Raw genomic sequence first — 25000 nt, 5'->3', positions numbered from 1 at the left:
TTGTCAAGCGTATTGTTTATTGCGACAACTGGCATCGTTACTGAAAACTCGCCATTGTATGTCGATGTGCATTTATCGTATACATTTCTACCTAAGGTGATGATGAAAATTGTTCATAATGAAATAGAAAGCTCAGACGTTCTATATAATATTTCGGTGACGCAAGGTGATTTCGACCTGCATATTTCACATCTTCAGTAATCAGAAGATGGAATATTCTACTCTGGGAAGATATGAGAGGTAAGAAATATTTCTTGTTATCTCAGTTGAAACATTTAGTAGTATGAAATTTTGAGGAAGTATGATGAGAAGAATAATAAAAGCATAAGAGTAGTTACATGCGCATCGAGATTTCCAACTGTTAAACTGCCATTTTTTTTTTATTTATTTATTTTTTTTTTTTTTTTTTGTCTACGAATAGGAATTGCCCGCCAGGCGCCAAACGCCAGTTCCACACTAGTAGCTACACCTTTATCCTGTACTGTGTGAGACCCAGGCCTGTACCTCCATCAAGCCTGATACTACCTGCTTACTGCACTTCTGGGACACTAGAGGCTGTGTTGACGCTATTGCTGAAGCTTAACTACATGGCCTCATCAAAAACACCACGAAGGGCGCAGCCCTACCTCCTAAGACCCTAAGGCCTAAGGGCCTTGCATCCAACAGCATTCCTGGTCTCCTCCCTCGCATGTGAGTGACAATTCAATGGTTGCTTAACCTCAGCTTGTAAGCCATGTCATTACTAAGTGTGTTTATTTGTGCATGATGTATACTCATTTTTTTTTTTTTTTTTATCTATCTAATATACATTATGTTGATGCATGAAGTCATTAGCAAACTAAATTATTAACTAATGGGGCCTCACCTGCACTCTTAGTTTGCTTAGTTTGATTGTATATCTATGTTAGATTATGCTGGTTTGGTTAGATTAGGTTAGTTAGGTCAGGCTAATTTGGTTTGGTTGGTTATGGTGGTGAGTTTCATTAGTTTGTTAGGTTGGTTACCTAGGTTAAGTGGTAGCCTGTTACATCCGGCTGGTGGGCACGGGTGAGAGGAAGACTGATGAATGAGTGAAAATGTAGAGCAGTTTGCTCCACGAGTCCACCTAGCACTCTTGGAAAAAAGTATGTTTCTTAAGTGTTGTAATAATCCCTGAATACCTGAAGGGCATGCACCGTTAAGTACTACTAATTTTTTTAATAAATACTTTTGTGTCATATATTCACAGTTTGCATGTCCTTTCTGTAACCATGTATCAAGGTCAATGAAAAATTATGTAAATGATTGCCTGTTGCATTCAAATGAATACAGAAGAGCTATCAAATGCCCATTATGGGGTTGCAAACAGACGCTTTCATCATACACAGGACTAAAGGCTCATATATACTGAGACCATCAAGAATATAGGTCAGAAAGTGTTGAAAAATTGTTGATCTTGTCTCCATTTGAAATTAAAACTCTGCTGTGCCAACAAGTTTGTGATGGAATGAAGGATTTATCAAAGCATTTGAGACAGCACATTGATGATGGCACCAGAATTCAGTGCCCCTTTAATCAGTGCTCCAAAATATTTTCAAAGACAACCACATTTAAATCACACATAAGTAGGCATCAAAGATGTCAAACAGTTAAGGACTTGCCAACTGAAATGATCTACTCATCAAATTCAGACCTTTGTGATGAGTTGTCACCAAATTTGGAGGTGTCCAGTACAAGAAATGACATTTATGACTTGGATCAGCTTATCATTTTTATGGGTAATGATATGTAACCAAAGGAGTTGTAATACTGCAACCAGGAGCAGTGTAAATAATAGCAGTTTTCTTATCATTTCACCTTTGAAAGAGTTATTAATTGGTTCCTTTATGCTTAATGAACAGGAAGGGGATGTGTGGGTATTTGTTATAAAATTTATGATAGAAAAGTATTTTGTGGTCTATAAAATTATGTTACTATTATTACTCGTTGCGTCACCCTTCCTGGGCCTCGGCATATAGAGTAGGATGGACAGTTCCTTTTTCCACCGTCTTTACGTTACCAATCACAGTTGACCGGCATCTATTTAAGACTTTGTAAACCTAGGAGCGATCAATCGTCTCCAAAAAAAAATCCAGCTGTTACCAGGATTCGAACCCGACACTTCCTACATTGTAGTCAGACACGCTACCGACTGAGCTACCGCGGTCCAGATATCTTGCTTATACTAAGGCCTGGAGAGAGAGAGAGAGAGAGAGAGAGAGAGAGAGAGAGAGAGAGAGTGAAGACTTAAACACAGGAACCAACTTTGAATTTATACTCACTATGGAAAATAATGAAAGGTAGAGCGATTAAATAGAGGAAGAATTCATTGTTTCTTGCATTACTGATTCATTACTAAGATTCATTTCGCTGGATTACCAAAGAAAAAATATAAGAAAACTCGCTGCGGGAATGACGTATGGCGATTAAAAAATGGGGAAAAAAAAATGTTTCCTACACTATTGTTACAACTATGAAATTTACCCTGCATTGCTAAAAAAAAAAAAAAAAAAAAAACAGAAACCCATTCCCACGCTTCCCGCTCAGGTGAAGACGAGAACCACCTGGACTGCTAAAGGGAGGGAAGTAAGAGCTCCTGTGAGTTATCAGGTGAGCAAAGACGCCATTTCAGCTTTGCAGGTAAACTCGCGAATCAGCAGAACTAATAATGTTGAGAAAGGCAGCAGTTCCATGCCACTCAGGTGTGCAATGTGATCGGGGCATTTTCCTCTGGTTAAGGAAGGTGGCATTTCAACTTTCCAGGTTGTTCATTCAGTTCTCAGACATGAGAGACAAGGTGACTTGTGAACTGAAGAAAGACAACTCCTATTTTACTTAGGTGACCAATTTAAATAGAGCGCTTTTCTCGTGAACAAAGGTGGTATTTCAACTTTCTAGATAATTAACTAATCAATTTTTTTTTCAGATTAACACGAGAAACAAAACGATTAATGAACTGGAGAAAAACAAAAGTTCCATATTGCTAAGGTGAGCAATGTGAAAAAGCTATCAGCTATTTTCTCAGGTGAACAAAGATGGCATTTCAATTTCCCAGGTGAACAAGTTGAACCACGAGGAACATCGTAACTAATAAACTGGAGACAGGCAGAATTTCTAAACCACTCAGGTGAACAATATGAACCAATCACAAGATACTTTTCAGGTGAACAAAGATGACATTTCAACTTTCCAGGTTAATAAATATATTCCTAATTATGCTTTTTCATCTTTCTGCGTCTTATATATAACAGAGGAACATCAAGACACCTAAGGAGTTAACTAAACTGACCAACCTATTCTGTCCGCCTCTCTAATGCAGGAGTTAACCAGTATTCTCAGTCATTCATCCCTTTCTCTGGTAAACTCTGGAACTCCCTGCCTGCTTCTGTATTTCCACCTTCCTCTGACTCGAATTCCTTCAAGAGGGAGGTTTCAAGACACTTATCCTTCAGTTTTTGACTACTGCTTTGGACACTTTTCTGGGAATGGCATCTCAGTTGGCTTTTAATTTTTATTTATCTATTTATTTATTTATTTTTTTTTTTGTTACGTGCCTTTTCTTCTCAAAGTTCATGAAAGCGAGAATGAAGGATATTTTGTTGTTTTCATTTTGCTCTCTGTATTTTTTTTTTTATCAGAGACATGAAGAGGTCAAAAAAATAAAAATAAATAAAAAGCATATAAAGCTTGTAAAATGAAGTGTTTTGCATAGTACAGACTAAATTAAAGGAGACGCTGGATGAGAGAAAACACTGAGCACCAAACGGCAGACAAGAGACAAGACAAGTAAGTAAGCATGAGAGCAAAAAATATTGTCAGGAAATGTAACCCAGCAACTCCCTGGTAACGGAGGAAAAAAAAAAAAAAAGAGAAAAAATGAGAAGTGTTGTGTTCTTCCACGCACCACAAGGAAAAAAGAGTCACTCAGGGATCACTTAACATATCAAAAACGACAATAACAACACCAACACGTCCACTACCCGACAAAACTCTGGGAAGTGAAGAGAAAGGGAGGGACAAATGGAGGAGGAAGAGTTGAAAGGGAGGCGGGAGTGGAGAAGTGGAGGATTCTAGAAAGTGGGAGGAAAAGGAGGAGGAGGAGGAAGGACAGAAAGTTGTAAGAGGTGGAAGGGACAAAGAAGAGCAGTAAGTGAAAGGAAAAGTGAGAAGGAAGAATACGATAAAAAAAAAAAAAAGATATAAAAGATGAACAAAAAGGAAAGAAAGGAAGGTAAAATTGGAATATGGAAATTATAGAAAAGACAAATATGAAAGAGGGAAAAGAAGAAAAACAAAAAGAAGGATAGAAGACAAGAATGAAGGGCTAGAAATATGCACCGTGAATGGAGGAAAGAAAAACGTGAAAAAAAGAAGAAAAAGAAAAGAAAAATAAAGAAAAGAAAAATGAGCGACGATGGAAGTGAGACGGTGGATGGAGGAGGAGGAAGAAACGTAATAGGGACAAAATAGGAAGAGAGAGAGAGAGAGAGAGAGAGAGAGAGAGAGAGAGAGAGAGAGAGAGAGAGAGAGAGAGAGAGAGAGAGAGAGAGAGAGAGAGAGAGAGAGAGAGAGAGAGAGAGAAGAGAGAGAAGAGAAGAGGGTCCCAGGTGCTAACAGGAAATGAAGAGAATGAAATGTAGAACTGGGAAGAGAGAGAAATTAAAGGGAAAGACAGAGAAGAGGAGGGTAACAGTCCAAGATGGAGGAACGAGAAAGGTGAAAGAGGAAAGAAAATCTAGAGAGGGAAGAGGGAAGGGAGGAGAGACAAAGGAAGATAATGTAATGGAACAAATGGAAAACGTAGAGAAGGAAAAAAGATGGAGAAGGAAGATTAGATAATAAATAAACGAAAATCTACACAAAGGAAGGAGAAAGAAGGATAGAGGAAGAAGATAAAACAAGATAAAGAAGGGGAGAAGGAACAAACAGAAGAGATAAAAGAAGAGAACAAACGAAAATCGAGAGAAGGAAGGAAGGAGGATAGATAATGAAAATTAATTAAGCTTCAAAATCGAAAGGAAGAAGAGAGAAAGAGAGCCAGAAAAAAAAGGGAGGTAAAAATAACGTGGTAACCGAAAACCAAGAGTAAAAAAAATGGAAGGAAAGAAGAAAGGATAAAGGAAAATAAAAAAAAAATATATATATATTGAAAATCGAAAAGGAAGAAAGGAGAAAGGATGGAACAAAGGAGATAAAGTATCTCGGTAAAAAAAAAAAAAAAGAAAAAGAAAGAAGAGGGAAGGATAGACAAGGAAAGAAAATAAGCAATGAAAATCAAAAGAAGAAACAGGGATAAACAAAGAGATAAATTAATAAAGTAAAGAGAAAGAAGAAGAAGGGGAGAGAGAGAGAGAGAGAGAGAGAGAGAGAGAGAGAGAGAGAGAGAGAGAGAGAGAGAGAGAGAGAGAGGACGTGCCGAGAGGAAGTGTTTGTGTAATAGGAGTGAAATACTTTCCTTCTTTTCCAGATATTTATGTTCACTTTCTGACAAGAGACAAGAGAAACAAGAAAAGCAACACACACACACACACACACACACACACCAACTGACAAGCAAGGAGACAGAGACAAAAAGACATATCCTTTTACCGAAACTAACAAGAACTAACGGAATGTCACACACCTTTACACACACACACACACACACACACACACACACACAATACTAGCATGTACGTAAGAGGCAATCAGCTCAACTCACCGTCTCATCTCCTCCAGAGCTCCTCCTTCTCCTCCTCCTCCTCCTCTTGCTCCTCCTCTTCTTTCCTCCTCCACTTCCACCCTTTGCAGTCTCTTATTCCTCATCATCTTCATCTTCATTTTCATCCTCTCTCTCTCTCTCTCTCTCTCTCTCTCTCTCTCTCTCTCTCTCTCTCTCTCTCTCTCTCTCTCTCTCTCTCTCTCTCTCTCTCTCTCTCTCTCTCTTTCTTTTGCTCTCGTCTTTGTAAGGAAACACACAAAAGATACACACGTGGCACAGATTCAATCACACACACACACACACACACACACACATGTTATCTCTTTCTCTGTGTTTCTTCAGTCAAAATTTCTGTCGCTGTGTGTTGTTGTTTGCGTGAGGGAAGCACCGATGACACAACACCTGCTCCTCTACCGCGATACAAGCTAATACTTGGCTTTTGCTTCTCTCTTGTACCTCTCTCTCTCTCTCTCTCTCTCTCTCTCTCTCTCTCTCTCTCTCTCTCTCTCTCTCTCTCTCTCTCTCTGTGTGTGTGTGTGTCACTTTTACATAAACTTCCTCTTCTCTCTTTCTCTTCGTAATCATCTTTCATATCCATTGAGGGGTTAGAGGGAGATAAGAGAGGAAGGGGAGGGAGAAGGGAAGGGAGGGAGAAGGGAGGGAGGATGCGAAAGAGAGAGAACGATAGGGTGTTGAATATAAATTTGTAAATGAATAGTAGTATGTCTTTCATGAAAATTCGGTCGTCATGCCTCTATAATATTTACTTAAATTGACAGACACCTACAACGCCAGAGGAGTGGATGACTGTGGCTCATGGATTTCAGAGAAGATGGAATTTCCCAAACTGTTTGGGAGCTATTGACGGGAAGCATGTGTCGATAAGAGCTCCACGTGATAGTGGTTCATATTTTTACAACTACAAAGGCAACCACAGCATTGTACTTCTTGCCATATGTGACGCAAATTGTGAATTTATATATGCGGACATAGGCACAAATGGTAGAGTATCAGATGGTGGTGTGTGGGACAAGTGTTCTGTCAGTAGTCTCATACAAAATAATACTGCTGGTTTGCCAGAAGATTCAATTCTTGGAAGTAGTAGTCTACCATTTCCATATGTTTTTGTGGCAGATGATGCATTTCCATTGCAGCGACACATTATGAAACCTTTTTCACATAGGAGTCAGGATACAAGAGAGCGCATTTTCTCATACCGGCTCTCTAGGGCATGGCGAACCGTGGAAAATGCATTTGGTATTTTGGCCAATAGATTTCGTGTGTTTCACTCACCAATTGATCTACCTCCATCAAAGATTGAATATATTGTTTTAGCATGCAAATCTTTGCATAACTTTCTCATAAGAGACCATGTGAGACACTACACGCCGGAAGGATCTTTAGATGTTGAAGATCTGTCAGTAGGACAAATTATTCCTGGAACATGGCGACAAACTCCTGAGTTACCAGGAACACAGAGAGTTATCTGTAATGACATGGCTGATGGTAAGAGTGTGCGTGAACAGTTTATGGATTACTTTAATGGTGTAGGGGCAGTATCATGGCAACACTTGTACATAGGTGAAGAGGGTTAATTGTGATAAATGTCTATATACCTAGGTGTATTTCATGTTGTGTATTGTCTCTGAATGTAATACTTATTGAACTTTGTATTCATGTACATATGTGCACATGTGAAACAAAAGACTTGGCTTTCTTTATGTGTAAACAGCAAATTATTATTATTTCTCATAATGAAATTATAACAGTGTCTACAATGTTTCATTTCCCTTTCCTTTCATCACCATCTTTATCAATTAATCACCACATCCTGCATGTCTCAGGTGAAATGCCTGTTGGAGAGAGAGAGAGAGAGAGAGAGAGAGAGAGAGAGAGAGAGAGAGAGAGAGAGAGAGAGAGAGAGAGAGAGAGAGAGAAAGAGAAAGAGATCGTTTATGAACTTACCTCATGATCATTATGTTCTTCCACAGCTTTGTTACTGTCAGGATCGATGTTTGACTGAGATGTCCTCGTTATGCCACCATCATTGAGAAAAGAAAGCTCATCAAAGCACCATAACTTGGGGCTGTACACGTTGTCCGTCCCAGCTCCTGACTTGCGAGAGTTTTCTATCTCTCGCATTTCACGCCTGTACTGATTTCGCAAACAATCTAGTTTCTTTTTTATATCCGCAATGGTAACGGATGCATACTTCTTTTCTATTTCTCTTGTTATTGCTGTAAGGGCTGTTACATGTTTATTTCTGTCCTTATAATCAGCACTCTTTATGTTCCACAAGCAAGGTTTTTGACGGTACATATCAATTATCCATGCTGTATCTTCCCTGGACCACTGAACGTTTCCTCCTTCAGGTACACTTGTAGAAGGACCGCCAGACATGCTGATATGCACAGAACACTTTGAATGCGAGATAGATTCCTACTTAATTACGAGGACACATTTAGTGTTTCGCATCATACCACTCGAAACAGTTTCTGGGGTTTCCTGCAAACTCACAGACATTTGCCCGCTAGTTTGCCCCCAGTCTCCTCGCTTCTGACGTCACCTTCGTGCCTGCCACTCAACCTCCTTCCTATTGTATTGGAACGGGATCTGGTATCACTGTTTGCCCGTCGAGCATGCTCGATAGTGTGGACACACCTTAAATTAGTGAGCCAGGGAGGAACAAACAGTAACTCACCTGACGCCTGCTGTCGTGTGGCGCTGGCATGGAGGGAAGACGTGAAACTCTCCAGGGCCATGATACCAGAGGGGGAGACAGGCAGGCGAGGTGATTCTGATAATGAGAGGAGGGACGTGTGATGCATTTAGGTCTCAGAAGCACTTAAATGAAGAGAAATGAATTTAAAAGCCGTTAAATGAAGGGATGAGTGTAAGAGATAACGTGTCATGTACTGGGCAGTGATGACATTTAATTGGAAATAAGGAGCTTGACAAAGTGATGATTATGAAGGTAACGTGTGATTTACTAAGTGACGCTAGCTAGGACAAGCAGGTGCACTAACTGGTGGTGACTGTGGTGTTAACATGTGATGTGTTATGCTAGACAATACCCGGAAGCAAGCACATGATCATTATGTGACAGTGTATCATGTATTTTATTGGACAAAGATCCAGCAGATGGGAAAAAGGATCTAGACCAAGTATTAGTGATCGTAATGGTGTGATTGAGAGGAAGGAGAGGGTAAAGCCAGACTGAGAAGAGGAAGCCCATTAACTTCACCCACACGCCTTCAGTCTTACACTCATTTTAACAGTTTATTAACCCTTTTATTGGTATGGCTGGCCTTCGCTATCTTTTCTATCACTGTAAAAGTTGATTGCATGGAGACACACGAGAGAAAAGAAATAAAACAAGGTTATTTTTGTGTTTTTTTCCCCTGAAGAAATATTAACGAGGGTCTAGCACAAAAATAGTATCTAAAAAGTACAGGTATTATAGTGTCTGGTCGCATGGCAGGGAGGGTAAGGAGAGCCGCACTGCCAGTACAGCCGTCAGGAAGCCAATCCCGTATATTTGTCTGTTAATCCTGTCATCAACTCTGGTTCGAACTAACCGAACATAATTCGAACAGACCGAACATAATTGAACCATACCACAAACAACCAAACACTACAGGTATTAAAGGGGAAAATTTTGTCCAGTAGTGAAAGGCTTAAAAAACGTTGATACAAAAAAGTGTGGCGGTTAACGATGCAAAGATTGGCAGGGCACATACTACACAATATATATATATATATATATATATATATATATATATATATATATATATATATATATATATATATATATATATATATATATATATATATATATATATATATATATATATATATATATATATATATATATTTTTTTTTTTTTTTTTTTTTTATGTAGGAAGGATACTGGCCAAGGGCAACAAAAATCTAATAAAAAAAAATGCCCACTGAAATACCAGTCTTGAAGGAATTCAAGTCATAGGAAGGTGGAAATACAGAAGCAGGCAAGGAGTTCCAGAGTTTACCAGAAAAAGGAATGAATGATTGAGAATACTGGTTAACTCTTGCATTAGAGAGGTGGACAGAATAGGGGTGAGAGAAAGAATAAAGTCTTGTGCAGCGAGGCCGCGGAAGGAGGGGGGGCATGCAGTTAGCAGGATCAGAAGAGCAGTTGGCATGAAAATAGTGGTAGAAGACAGCTAAATATGCAACATTGCGGCGGTGAGAGAGAGAGTGAAGACAGTCAGTTAGAGGGGAGGAATTGATGAGACGAAAAGCTTTTGATTCCGCCCTGTCTAGAAGAGCAGTATGAGTGGAACCCCCCCCAGACATGTGAAGCATACTCCATGCATGGACGGATAAGACTCTTGTACAGAGTAAGCAGCTGAGGGGGTGAGAAAAACTGGCGGAGACGTCTCAGAACGCCTAACTTCATAGAAGCTGTTTTAGCTAGAGATGAGATGTGAAGTTTCCAGTTCAGATTATAAGTAAAGGACAGACCAAGGATGTTCAGTGTAGAAGAGGGGGACAGTTGAGTGTCATTGAAGAAGAGGGGATAGTTGTCTGGAAGGTTGTGTCGAGTTGATAGATGAAGGAATTGAGTTTTTGAGGCATTGAACAATACCAAGTTTGCTCTGCCCCAATCAGAAATTTTAGAAAGATCAGAAGTCAGGCGTTCTGTGGCTTCCCTGCGTGATATGTTTACCTCCTGAAGGGTTGGACGTCTATGAAAAGACGTGGAAAAGTGCAGGGTGGTATCATTAGCATAGGAGTGGATAGGACAGGAAGTTTGGTTTAGAAGATCATTAATGAATAATAAGAAGAGAGTGGGTGACAGGACAGAACCCTGAGAAACACCACTGTTAATAGATTTAGGAGAAAAACGGTGACCGTCTACCACAGCAGCAATAGAACGGTCAGAAAGGAAACTTGAGATGAAGTTACAGAGAGAAGGATAGAAACCGTAGGAGGGTAGTTTGGAAATCAAAGCTTTGTGCCAGACTCTATCAAAGGCTTTTGATATGTCCAAGGCAACAGCAAAAGTTTCACAAAAGTCTCTAAAAGAGGATGACCAAGACTAAGTAAGGAAAGCCAGAAGATCACCAGTAGAGTGGCCTTGACGGAACCCATACTGGCGATCAGATAGAAGGTTGTGAAGTGATAGATGTTTAAGAATCTTCCTGTTGAGGATAGATTCAAAAACTTTAGATAAGCAGGAAATTAAAGCAATAGGACGGTAGTTTGAGGGATTAGAGCGGTTACTCTTTTTAGGAACAGGTTGAATGTAAGCAAACTTCCAGCAAGAAGGAAAGGTAAATGTTGACAGACAGAGCTGAAAGAGTTTGACTAGGCAAGGTGCAAGCACGGAGACACAATTTCGGAGAACAATAGAAGGGATCCCATCAGGTCCATAAGCCTTCCGAGGGTTTAGGCCAGCGAGGGCATGGAAAACATCATTACGAAGAATTTTAATACGAGGCATGAAGTAGTCAGAGGGTGGAGGAGAGGGAGGAACAAGCCCAGAATCGTCCAAGGTAGAGTTTTTAGCAAAGGTTTGAGCAAAGACTTCAGCTTTAGAAATAGATGTGATAGCAGTGGTGCCATCTGGTTGAAGTAGAGGAGGGAAAGAAGAAGAAGCAAAGTTATTGGAGATATTTTGGGCTAGATGCCAGAAATCACGAGGGGAGTTAGATCTTGAAAGGTTTTGACATTTTCTGTTAATGAAGGAGTTTTCGTCTAGTTGGAGAACAGACTTGGCATGGTTCCGGGCAGAAATATAAAGTGCATGAGATTCTGGTGATGGAAGGCTTAAGTACCTTTTGTGGGCCACCTCTCTATCATGCATAGCACGAGAACAAGCTGTGTTCAACCAAGGTTTAGAAGGTTTAGGACGAGAAAAAGAGTGAGGAATGTACGCCTCCATGCCAGACACTATCACCTCTGTTATGCGCTCAGCACACAAAGACGGGTCTCTGACACAGAAGCAGTAGTCATTCCAAGGAGAATCAGCAAAATACCTCCTCAGGTCCCCCCAACTAGCAGAGGCAAAACGCCAGAGGCACCTTCGCCTAGGGGGATCCTGAGGAGGGATTGGAGTGATAGGACAAGATAAAGATATGAGATTGTGATCGGAGGAGCCCAACGGAGAAGAAAGGGTGATAGCATAAGCAGAAGGATTAGAGGTCAGGAAAAGGTCAAGAATGTTGGGCGTATCTCCAAGACGGTCAGGAATACGAGTAGGGTGTTGCACCAATTGCTCTAGGTCATGGAGGATAGCAAAGTTGTAGGCTAGTTCACCAGGAAGGTCAGTGAAGGGAGAGGAAAGCCAAAGCTGGTGATGAACATTGAAGTCTCCAAGAATGGAGATCTCTGCAAAAGGGAAGAGGGTCAGAATGTGCTCCACTTTGGAAGTTAAGTAGTCAAAGAATTTCTTATAGTCAGAGGAGTTAGGAGAGAGGTATACAGCACAGATAAATTTAATATGAGAATGAATATATATATATATATATATATATATATATATATATATATATATATATATATATATATATATATATATATATATATATATATATATATATATATATATATATATATATATATATATATATATATATATATATATATATATATATATATATATATATATATATATATATATATATATATATATATATATATATATATATATATATATATATATATATATATATATATATATATATATATATATATATATATATATATATATATATATATATATATATACACGATATATATATATAAAGAGTACTCAGCTCCCAGGCCATCCGGTACGCCTTTTTTTAATATATGTATTTATCATTGGGGATATTTAATGACACTCAGTCCACCCACCATCACCACCTCCACGGCAGCAGGTCTTAGTCAGCAGAGCTCCTCAGGCAATCACCTTCACTCGCGTGCCCTTCCTCGTCTTATTATCGAACATTCGTAACTGACCAGCAGCTTGACATGACCTTTTATAACTGGTCAACCGATGTTTCATTAGCGGCGACCTCATTTCTGCTGATTTCTTGATAGCCCATCACGAGCTCCGCCGCCATTCCCTCCAGCCCACACTTGCCGCCGCCACACACACACACACACACGCTGCTTTCATCGTGGTGAGTTGCGGCCTGACAGCTTCCTATAACCATCCTGAGCTTGGTGCCCGCATCCCGCAGTGTGTGTCTCACACACCCCGTGACCTCGGCGGCTCGGGAAAGGTCCAGGCAACGTCCTTTTGGGTGTTCGCGGGATTGTGAAATGTTGCTTGTGTAAAGTGTTAAGAATAAGACTTTGGCCGGGATGGTGTTTGTGAGGAATGTGTGATTCTGCTTTGTTGCTTAGTGTGCTGTTGAGTTAAGTGGTTTGGGAGGATGGTAGTGTTGTGGTTGTTAAAGGGTAGGTTGTATTGCATTGAATCGGATAGTAGTAGTAGTAGTAATAGAAACAGTAGTAGTAGTAGTAGTAGTAATAGTAGTAGTAGTGGTAGTAGTAGTGGTGGTGATGGTGATAGCAAGGTTAAGGAGGAGGAGGAAAAGCGACAATGATGATGTCAATGATTATAACAACAGCAATATTAATGAGTGATAATGTTTGAGTCGCACAGAAGCATATACATTATAACATTAAAGAGAGAAAAAAATAATTGACGGAGAGATAACTATAATCATTATAAACATAGATACAAAAACAATTACAATTACAACAAATACCAATATGTAGACATCAAAGCATTTTACAGGTAGGCAGTGTTGATGATGAGCCGCTTCATTAAAACTTGCTCTGCTGTTGTTGATGATCCCCCTTCTTGACTAAACACACTGACACATTCCTTCTTGCTCCACAGCCACCTCCAAGCATTGCACTGCCTAGAAATTAGTACATATAATCTTTTAATTTCCCTTTTCTCTTTCTTGTCTATGTTTATAAAGATTTCATTGTTTTTATTCCTGGGAACTGAGTGATAAATAGAATAGAAACTGCTAAATCCAATCTCTTATTTCATTTTTTCTGCTTCTTGTTTATGTTTATAAAAAAATATACTTGTTCTTATTGCTGGGAATTGGTAAATCTCATCATTGTTTGAAATTACTAAATCTAATCTCATGACTACTAAATCTAATCATTGCTGGGAATTACTAAATCGAATCATTGTTACTGTTGGAAATTGCTAAATTAAATCTTTTCATTCACATTTTTCTTTCCTGTCTATCCTTATCAAGATTGCATTCCTCTTAGTGCTGGGAATTGTCGTATATCTCATTGGAAAAGGTAAACATTTCCAAACTGCTTCCCGAACCAGGATCCTCGAGCACCAACAGCCTCATCCGCAACTCAAGCAGGCCCCGGGTACTTATCTGTCATGCATGAGTCACGAGTTCGGGTTTGTGAGTGTGCCGCCGGTAGGGTTGGCAGCCTTGACACGACACACGGCTTGCACACTCGTTACTTGGGTTTTATATTGATGAGCACGAAATAATACTGTCACAGTAGAGGCTCCAGAGAGAGAGAGAGAGAGAGAGAGAGAAGGGGGGTTTAATCTCTCTCTCTCTCTCTCTCTCTCTCTCTCTCTCTCTCTCTCTCTCTCTCTCTCTCTCTCTCTCTCTCTCTCTCTCTCTCTCTCTCTCTCTCTCTCTCCCTCTTGCTTTAGCTGACAACTGTAATGAAGTATCTCTATCTTATGGTGTCTGACGCTATTTGCGTAGTAAATTAATCAAATCAAATTAATCTCTCTCTCTCTCTCTCTCTCTCTCTCTCTCTCTCTCTCTCTCTCTCTCTCTCTCTCTCTCTCTCTCTCTCTCTCTCTCTCTCTCTCTCTCAACAGAGGAACTTTAAGGTAAATTAAAGAATTATAGCAAAAGGAGCGTACTAAGATTGTTGGAGGAGGAGGAGGAGGAGGAGGAGGAAGATGACGAGGAGCAGGAGGAGCAGAAAGAAGAAGAAGAGCAGGAGGAATAAAAAGACAAGGAGCAGCAGGAGGAGGAGAAGGAAGAAGAGTTGACAGGAAGCGGAGGTGAATCACCGTAAACTCTTTTATATACAATCTTTTGAAAGGAACGGGATCCTTATGAAAACCTTTGTAGTGCTTCTGTAGTTAGTGGCAGCTTTCATAATCACGTGACTCAAGTAAGGTAACAAGAGCCCTGCCATCACTAGTTGCCGGAAGTGTGATATAACATGCGGGATTATGTAACACTGATAATTTCTTTTTTTACATTTTTTTTTTCTGTACGTAGATTAAACATTAAGTTTTCCAGATTTTTTTCCGTTTTTTGCAAAGTGCAGTGTTTTTTTTTTCTATAACTTCTTGATAGCCTGCTCTCTCTCTCTCTCTCTCTCTCTCTCTCTCTCTCTCTCTCTCTCTCTCTCTCTCTCTCTCTCTCTCTCTCTCTCTCTCTCTCTCTCTCTCTCTCTCTCTCTCTCTCTCTCTCTCTCTCTCTCTCTCTCTCTCTCTCTCCGTCTACAGTTATTATATGTTCTGTCCACGAACCTGAGGACATATCGCATCCTAAACAAAACAGACGTTCCCTTCCCGTCTTCACGTCTGAAAGTTGCAATATTTACTTTTTTGTCATCGAGCACAGCAGGCGATGTTTCTGGCGCTGGTGTGTTTGATAAAGCAACTGTTTGAGATTCCAGATTCTGCTTTTGAACGCGAAGGTTTAATGAACCGATGGAAATTTATTGCATGTTTTTTTACTTACATCTCTCCTGTGTGCCTTCATTGCGTAGCTTTTCAACAGGTCTGCTCCTTCAGTGTCCCTCTTGTCATCTAAAAAATTACTTAGCCCACAACATTACGTATGCTAAGATCACCACCTTGCCTCCGTTTTCTTCGTCCCTTCATTTTCATTCTTGTCCTTGTCACTGTCGTCCTCCTTGACCTCCTCCTCCTCCTCCTCCTCCTAGCTCTTGTTTTTGTTGTTGTTTTTGTTGTTATTGTTCTCCTTCTCTTCCTCCTCCCCCTTCACCACCACCACCACTACCACCACCACCACCATCACCACCCACATCCCCTTTACGGTGCCACCAATCCCCTGAACAAACATCACCACCCCTCACGTAAGCCCATAACTCAACGTTAACACCTGCCTCCCCTTGGTTCCTGCAGCAGAGGGAGGTGTTCGACGCGCTCTTCTTTACCACCTAGTTCTGCACGACCTGGACGAGGCCTCGCCTGTCATCCCTGCTTCGCGAGGGACAAGGACTCACTCAAGGTCTCCCTCAAAACCATCGCGCAGAATTTCAGGGACCGCGGCGTCACTTTCAGTAAGTTGAGAGAGAGAGAGAGAGAGAGAGAGAGAGAGAGAGAGAGAGAGAGAGAGAGAGAGAGAGAGAGAGAGAGAGAGAGAGAGAGAGAGACTTAAGTTGTTTTCATTTCTGGATGTGCGTTGTAATCCCACGCTCAGGGCGGCACAACAGCAAGGAGAGGCATGGCCCGAGCCCCGTCTAAGGACAATGTCTCTCTGGGGGATTTTTAGGGATAAGCCGCTCGAGCTGACTGCCGCCTTGTTGTCCTGGGCACTGCTGAGACCGAGGGCAGGAAGGGAGGGAGAGAGGCAGGAAGAAAAGGGACTTAGCTTGGAGGAAGAGCTTGTCTGTGTTTTATCTCTTCGTAGGGATGATTGTTTCAGTAGGGGAATGAATTTTATTTATTTATTTGTTGCGAGAGATCCAAACACGATACATACGTGTGTATGTGTGTGTGTGTGTGTGTGTGTGTGTGTGTGTGTGTGTGTGTGTGTGTTTGCGTGCGAGGCAGCATCACAACACACACAGAGGCTGAGTAGTGCCTCTACATCCCTGAGAGAGTGTCACAGGGACTAAGGCGGTTATGAGATGAAAGGTGGGCGAGAACTTCATACTCCAGAATAAATTCCAGCGCCTGATGTGAGAGAATCGGGAAGGTGTGACGTCACCTTCAGAAATCGCAGCGATCGTGCCTCAGCCATGTAAGTGAAGCAAGAGTCGAGGGCAAAGTTGCCTTGATTTGGCTTGGCAGGTTGTCAGCACGGCACCACTTGGTATTATTCTAGCGACACATTATGAAATTCCATCCAAGTCAGCTGCCGTTGAAGGATAAATGACAAGAAAGAATATTTTCCTAGCAATAAAAAAAATTCAATGTGTTAAATCAGAAGGATAGAAGGACACGATAGAAAATTTTTAATTTATTAATGGTGAAGTATTACGAAATGACTCAACTAAAATAGCTCTCTTAACATATGCTAACACAGCAGAGAGAGAGAGAGAGAGAGAGAGAGAGAGAGAGAGAGAGAGAGAGAGAGAGAGAGAGAGAGAGAGAGAGAGAGAGAGAGAGAGAGAGAGAGAGACTGAAAAATAATTGGGGATTATTTTACTAGCTTTGGGGCACAACCCACCAGAGGGGCACAACCCACCAGAATAATGAAAACTGACATGAAAAAAAAAAATCTTTATTTTCTAAGGACTGAAAGATGGACGATTATTGATTATTGTTGGTAAAAGCAATATTTTCAGTGGGGAGAGAAAGCAGTACTAGTTTTCTGTCTTGAATGTGCGAGGATCATATTGTTGTGTAATATGTTGTTATTGTCCAAAGTTTTAATGTGTTAGGTACAGACAGGAAGGTCTCACGCGTGTAATCAATAATAGTTCAGAGGAAAGGAGGAACAGCAGCACTAAGAAGGATGAGGCTCCGTCAGAGAAACACAGTACAGAAAAGCTCCTGGCGGGGTAACTAGAATGACTGGGTTTTAGAAGATCATGGATGTTGCCTGCAGGATGAAGGGTCTCGGCTCAGGCTCGATGAACAGAAAAAGACAAAGGCAAAGTTGACTGGACAAAACTACGGTGCCAAAAATACGTGTAAATGAGCAAGACAAGAGAGAAGTGCGGAGTGCACTGATGCAGGACTGATGAACATTAGACACTGTGTTCTTGATTAGCAATGGAAGGTCGGGTCAATAGTGTGAAAAACTAGGATGGAAAATATTAGTACAAGTGTGGCTAGAGAACACAGTGTTCCAGGAAGTAAAAATATCGAAAAATATGAAAGAACCATTGTATAATGAAACTTTCTGTTGTGGAAGATCGGGAGTAAAGCTGATGAAAACTGCGTCATCATCATCATCATCATCATCATCATCATCATCATCATAAAATAAGGAAAGCTTCTGAAAATATTATTGAAAGAATGCAACGTGTCGAGAGAGATGGAAATCATGGGAGACGCGCACAGTATTTCTAGTGACTGTAATTTCTGTTTCTCAAACTCGATATTTTTGTATCACCAGTTCTACGTTTTTGTGACAAGAACATGAAGGAGTGTGCGAACGATAAAGTTTCACAAAGCAAAGAACACTTTCGGCAGAAGCAAATTAAAGGCAGAAGAGAGTGAGTGGATGCGGGGCCACTTACCTCGGTGCAATGGTTGGCGCTGAGGTGACGCGTGGTGTGGTGACTGCCTCCTACAGATTTTACCCGGTTTACGTTCCAGGTGTGTCTGTGTGTGTGTGTGTGTGTGTGTGTGTGAGTGTCTGTGTGTGTGTGTGTGTGTGTGTGTGCGTAAACGTTAACTCAAATCGATGCATTTCCTCACGTCGCTTACACTCAAGAAATTGACATGTTAATAGAGACGTGTCCTTTCATCCCTCGAGGAGTGACGCCCGCTTGCCTCCCTCTCCAGCACGGCAGGCAAAGAAAACGAGAGTCTGTTCCCCCGCCTCCCCTGGGGCACCTGTTGCAGCCCTGCAGGATTACAGACTTGCAGACTGGAAAGTTCTGCATTAATTTTACCGAATCTCGTAATCTCTTGGTAAATAGGAATCGGCGAGCAGCAAGCGACCTTTCCTGGTTATTCATCACGATTCGAGATCATGATCTTAAATGTAACTTGTTTATCAAGGCACCTTATATTTACATGTGACAGAGTAGTCAGGCGTGGAGGGAAGGGCGCCTGAAGTGTGTGGACAGTGTGAAGACCAGTGCCAAGAAATGCCGGGGTTTTGAAAGCCGGAGAAACTCGGTGATGGTAAACTGTTGACGGGAAAAGATTAATGGGAAACTTTTTGGTGGTGCAAGTCAGATGAAAAATCTTTAAAGGTGGAAAAAAATATGGGATATTTCCGTGATGGAAGAAAGATAAGGAGTTTGTCGTGGCTGGTGACTGGCGGCTGGTCAGTGTTGGTGTCTTCACTCCATGGAGAGAGTTCTGAAAGTTGATAAAATAAAGACACGTATAAAAAAAGCATAGAAGAATGAAAGCAGCGTTAGTTAAAGAGTGGAAGGTTTTCATCACATCACTGGGTCACTTCAGGCTGAAACACTAGCAAAGGCAAACAGTTACATCGAAAACAAACCACCAGCCAGGGACGCTCAGTGCAAACTGGATAACAGCCAATACCTGCCGTGAAATTACCTCGTGCCGCCGCCGCCCTTCACGCCACCACGCCTCAGGACGCACCATTATAATGTAAAAAAAAAAATGCAAATATGAATCCAAAGGGCTTTCAGATATACAAGTGTACGGACAGTGTTCTGTGTTGACGGAGAAAGCCGTGGAGAGTGACGGTGGGGAGCATATAGGTGTAGGATTTTTTTTTTTTTTAAGCAACACTAGTTGCCTACGTATTGTATTGTATCTGCACATGTTGTCGTTGCTGTTATTGCTGCTTCTGCTGCTGATGATGATGATAGTGATAATGATAATGTAATATACTAAGGCTTCAGAGGCGGTGTTGCCTTTTTTTTGGGGGGGGGGTTGGGTAGCGGATGCAGTAATGCAAACAGGTCTAGCAAACTGATGAATTGGCATTTACTTTGACAGAGTAGGTGTTGTTGGTGGTGGTTGTGGTGGTGGTGGTGGTGGCGGTGATGACGGCAGCAACAATGATGGCCAAGGACAGAAAAAAAAAGGTTGCAAATTTGCTAGTGTGCGTCAGCGCTCGATAGCTAATCACAAGGAGCACTACAGGAGAACAAGAGGAAGGGAGAGAAGATGAATGAAGGAGAATCGAGGAGAAACAATGGGAAAGACTGGGAAGGGTTTAGCACTGTACCATAACAAGACTCAACACAGACGCCTTTGTTCGATAGTGCTCAATCATTCACAATCTTAGACTGAAAAATAAATAAAAAGTAAACGCACCGAAGAAAATACACATTAAAAAAATAAAGATGAAGCACACTATCTGAAGACCTGTATTATATTTATACCGATATACTATAAAAAAAAAAATCAAAGGATAAAGTACATTGATATGCTTTATGGCTAAACACAACCAACTCCCTCTTTAAGTGTATCGCAGTGAGAGAGAGAGAGAGAGAGAGAGAGAGAGAGAGAGAGAGAGAGAGAGAGAGAGAGAGAGAGAGAGAGAGAGAGAGAGAGAGAGAGAGAGAGAGAGAGAGAGAGAGAGAGAGAGAGAGAGAGATACGGATTAACACTGAGCACAAGTGTCAAATTATCATCTTGGAGCAGGAAAGTGGTAATATCCTTGGAGAATCCCGTATGAGATGAGATGAGAGGGAAGTGTGGCAGCAGACCATGAAGCAGCGAATATTGACAAGTGGCATTAATAAACACACACGTCTTGCTCTTCTTTCCCCTTCGCTTGATCGCGTTTGGCTCAACACTCGGGTCTTCCTTGGCTGTCTTCCTGTTGTTCCGTAGGTGTCTCTAATGATGAGGAAGGAAGTACACGCTACGACAAACAATGCTGGAAGTAGTAGTAGTAGTACTACTACTAGTAGTAGTAGTAGTAGTAGCAATGATAATAATAATAGTAATAGTCTGGCTATATTTAATTTATCTGACTATATACCAGGCCGCATCACACACTCTTAGGCCCTGCTGTAAACGAACAGTCTCGTAAACATAATAATAAAAATAATTATAATAATAATAATGATAATAATAATAATAATAATAATAATAATAATAATAATAATAATAATAATAATAATAATAATAAGAGTAAGATGATGAAAAACAAAAGTAATGACGATAATATTGACTTTTTTCATCCGGAGGCATATACATCTTATAAGAAACAATTGACACACACAATAATTACAGAATATATTATCAATGGTAAAAAAATATCAACGTTATAGTAAAGTACATCTCAATAAAAAAAATACTAATAATGTTCAATATTAATATGAAAACCAATACTTTCAGAAGCAGAGGTGCATTCTTATCAGTCATCCTCTGGAAATTGTTAGAGATCATTCCCTTGCATTATATAATTACTCCACGTCCTTAATATATATATAAAGTCAACCAATTATGAACATTCTCTCTCTCTCTCTCTCTCTCTCTCTCTCTCTCTCTCTCTCTCTCTCTCTCTCTCTCTCTCTCTCTCTCTCTCTCTCTCTCTCTCTCTCTCTCTCTCTCTCTCTCTCTCATGGCGGAGGCTAAAGATAGTCAGGTTTACTGCACAGACATACTAGATTCGCATTTATAATCGTTGTGATGTTTTATTTCTGCTTATTTTGACAGTCTCTAGTGAAGTTATTGGAGTTTAAAATGGTATTGTCATCATTCTGGTGATAGTTTTATCAAGGAGTGAGAAAATACGTACACGAACCTAACTAGCCATCTTAGTGAGAGATCGAAGCCTTTAACCCTTTAACTGCTATCTGGTACACCTTTCCTCAATTACTAATCACTCTGAGACATTTCTACTTGTTCTGCAGCCATCTGCAATCTTTAAACTGTGTACAAATTGCAAAATCCTATTCTTTTTAATCCCCTTCTTGTAGATGCTTATAAAGATTTCAAGGCACTACTTTTGGTGGTGGTAATTGCTTCGTGTCGCAGTGGAAGGGTTAAGAGTCCCTGATGAGATGACGAAGCCTTTAATTTAAGAGTACAGGATTCAGACATACATTCATTCATACCTACGTCATGAGTTCCCCCAGGCTAAATTTCACCACTAAGACTCCGCGTTTAAGATGTCGTCCAAAAAATAATTTCGCTCTACTTTTCTTTTATATTTGTATTTTATTCTACTTAATTATTCGTTCATTCATTTCTTTCTTTATTTTTTTGCATGGGTGACATATTCGTGGGGAATCATTTACTCGCATGGAATTTTGTAAGCAGCCGTGCAGTCGCCAGCCAGCCTTACCTATCGTGGCCATGTGAAGGCTGCGTGCGTCCACCCACAAATACCACCAGTGATAAGATGATCCTGAGAGGAGCTGAAATTAGACCTCGCAAGATAAACCAACAGACAATGGAACTTTCCCTCTCTCCCCTCACTCCTGTGCTCCCCGTCAGCCTTTCTTGCCTCGGGAAATGAAGCACGGTACATCCTTCAAGAACCATATTCATAAACCCTCTTCTCTTTCACCACCATCATTTTTAAAGGCCACAGAGATGATTAGCTCCCAAGCCCATGGTCGCGAGGCTGTTTCTGGGAATCGATGGACCACCTCAGAAATCATGAATCGGTTGTAATTATATTCGATATAATTATGATTTTAACCTAGATTATATAATCTGTATTGTTAATTATGATTAGTTAGTGTAATATGTAAAAAATAGGCGTTAATTAACACACGTACACACACCTAGGAACGCCAGGTCAGGCCAGGATTGCTATTAGGGCTGCAGCCCAAAGGAGTGATGAGAGTGCTGCTGGCCAGTGTTGGTGTCTTCACTCCACGCAGCGGCTCAGTGGAGTTTGGCGTGTAACTAGAGTGACGGTTAGTATTGTAAACATGCGTGTGACAAGTCAGTAGAATAAACATGCATGTGAAAAAAAAAAAAAAAAACTTGTATAAAAATAAAGGTGCATTAGAGTGAAACGTTTCCCATCCCGCCACAAGTTCACTTCAGGCTGCAAAAATCGAAAAGCTTACGGCTCTGGCTATCGTTTTGTTGCAGCTCCGTGAAAACTCGATAGCGGCCAATACCTGCCGGGGAATCATCTCCTTGTTGCGCCGCCGCCCGTGACGTCACCACGAAAAGATACACAGTGCGACAGACAATACTCGTGTAACCTGGAATGAGGCGGAGGGTGCGGCGAAGTGGTCAGCTGTGGCTGTGGCCGCCTTCAGCCCACCCGCCTGACTGCTCCTCTTTGTCACCGAGTCATGGGAAAGTCGAGGTGTTATATATAGTAAACGCCTCGCACCTGCGCCTCCTAAATGCTTAATCCTTTCACTGTCGGATCATTTTTCTTTTTATCATCTGCTACTTTTATAGGCGCTCATTTGTGTACAGTGACTCCTCCCCTACAGTTCTTTATTTACTTTATTCTTTTTAGTAATAGCTGCTGATTGCATAGAGCTCGGAAACTGTTAGTAGAAGTGAATAGATTGACAGTGAACACGTAACACACAGTGTGTGTGTGTGTGTGTGTGTGTGTAAAGACGGCACCCTAATTAATGAAGCAGATTCCCTGCCTGTATTTCTAACAAAAGTGCCAAAAGAAATGTTTCACGATACACCGTATCTTGACACATTTCTGCCCGCACCCTGACTACTTTCAAGAGGCTGTAGTTGAAATTACACGAGTTTTAAGAGTGTTTTCTGTGGTTCTAGTTACAGACTGGTAAGGTCTCTACAGCATCAACGGGAGAACCAGTCTTGAAAACCCGGGTAATTAATTTCTGTGGCCTTTGAAAATAGTCTGGGTGAAAGAGCAAGGCCTTTCAGAATACAAGCACATAACCTTGCTTTCATGAAAAACAAGTGCATTCATGATACCCTAAGACTGCCTTGCTACATTCCCCCAGTGACTAATGTATCTTTTTTTTTTTCTTTATCTCGTAGCATTAGTCTGTCCTGTCATTGATGAAAACACCCGCACTACATGTATTACGATATTTCATTAGTCTCAAGTCGCTATTTCAAGTCTATATAAGCCTCAATAAATACGAGAGCTGTGGTGGTGGTCTGCTTCCCGTCTGCCAATCAGAGCGTTCTATTTTTCCGTTTTCTTTCGTATTCTTCGTAAAGCTCACGCATCCTTCATTTGTCGTTACTTCTTGCCTCACAGTGTATTAGTAAGTGTCTTCTACTGGTAATAATAACCGTGTTTCTATTATTTTGTATCATTACAAGTAGTATTGCGAGAGTTGCTCCGTTCTTAGTGACAATTACCTCAGCACAGCCTTCACCAATCAGCGCCAAGTATTCAAGTCACGTGATACTCTCTCCTCGCCGTCTCTTCAGCCATTCGCCCTGCGCCCGCTGACGTGACGAGTCCCTGGTTGTGTTACGGCGGTGAGGCGGTGTTGCGTCTGTCCCTGGCGGGCATGTTTGTGGACTGCGGTGTGGAGGGAGAGGTGGATGTGAGTATGGCCTGGTGGTGGATAGGGGAGGAGTGGATAGTGGAAGAGAGATGTGGAGAGTAGGATGGTGGAAGGGGGAGGTGGAGGTGGCTATGGCGGACGTGACTGGGTTGAGGTGGTGGTTGTGGTGGTGTTTGGTATGGTTGCAATGGTTGTAGAGGGTGTTGGTAGTGATGGTGAACGTGACTGGCTTTTGTTAAAGGTGGTTGTGGTTGTTGGGGATTGGTGGTGGTTGTGTGACAGTGGTGGGGTGCAGCGGACGCAACGGTGTTGTGGTTGTTGGGTGTGGTTGAGGATTGCGATGAGGTGGTGGTGGAGGTGGAGGTGATAGGTGGCGGTGTTCGTAGTCGGAGCGGGCTAAGCGGTGGTGGTGGTGGTGTAAAAAGGTGTTTATCGGACGGAGTGGAAGTGGTGGTGGTGGCGGGTGATACGATTATCAGGGATGAGAAGAGAGAGAGAGAGAGAGAGAGAGAGAGAGAGAGAGAGAGAGAGAGAGAAGGAGAGGAGAGAGAGAGAATGTGTGTGTGTGTGTACTCCTATAATCAGCAAATTGCAGTCACTCGTTCGCTGTTTCACCTCCCTGTTTCAGGCCTTCTCTCCCCTTCCCTTCCTCCCCGCTCCCTTCCTAGCCTGCCCCGCCACCCCTCTCCCCGCTTTTTCCCTGCCTGTCCTCCCCTGCGTCCTCGTGGTCCCAGGTGAGTGTTGCCTTATTTGAGTCAATGTATAATGGTTTTTATTTGAGATTGAAGCTCCACACGTAATGAAAGGTAGTAATCTGTGGTTTTGTATACTATTATTGGACTATTTATGTAAACTTACAATAGAAAACTAATTCTATTAGGAAATGTGTATAAACAATTTCATCTATACAATGACCTGTGTGATGTGACGTTAGTGTGTGTGCGAGAGAGAGAGAGAGAGAGAGAGAGAGGAGAGAGAGAGGAGAGAGGAGAGAGGAGAGAGAGA

The 25000-nt window shown here is 41.3% G+C and overlaps 1 long non-coding RNA gene across 2 annotated transcripts in view; it reads left to right on the top strand.

Annotated features, from left to right (window-relative positions):
- LOC135095276 (uncharacterized) overlaps positions 1 to 25000 on the top strand; it is a 77820-nt gene that overhangs the window by 42315 nt on the left and 10505 nt on the right. The window contains exon 2 of one of the 2 annotated variants that reach the window (XR_010264201.1): positions 24353 to 24420. This is a non-coding gene — a long non-coding RNA (uncharacterized LOC135095276). Of the gene's footprint in view, positions 1 to 23931; positions 24035 to 24352; positions 24421 to 25000 lie in introns of those variants that run through there. The other variant, XR_010264200.1, reaches the window with a different exon arrangement.

This window comes from Scylla paramamosain, chromosome 48 (assembly GCF_035594125.1).
Source record: "Scylla paramamosain isolate STU-SP2022 chromosome 48, ASM3559412v1, whole genome shotgun sequence".
In the NCBI taxonomy this organism is placed as follows: domain Eukaryota; kingdom Metazoa; phylum Arthropoda; class Malacostraca; order Decapoda; family Portunidae; genus Scylla; species Scylla paramamosain.
Note: the sequence above shows the minus strand (reverse complement) of the source record. Positions and strands in the feature narration are given on the sequence as shown.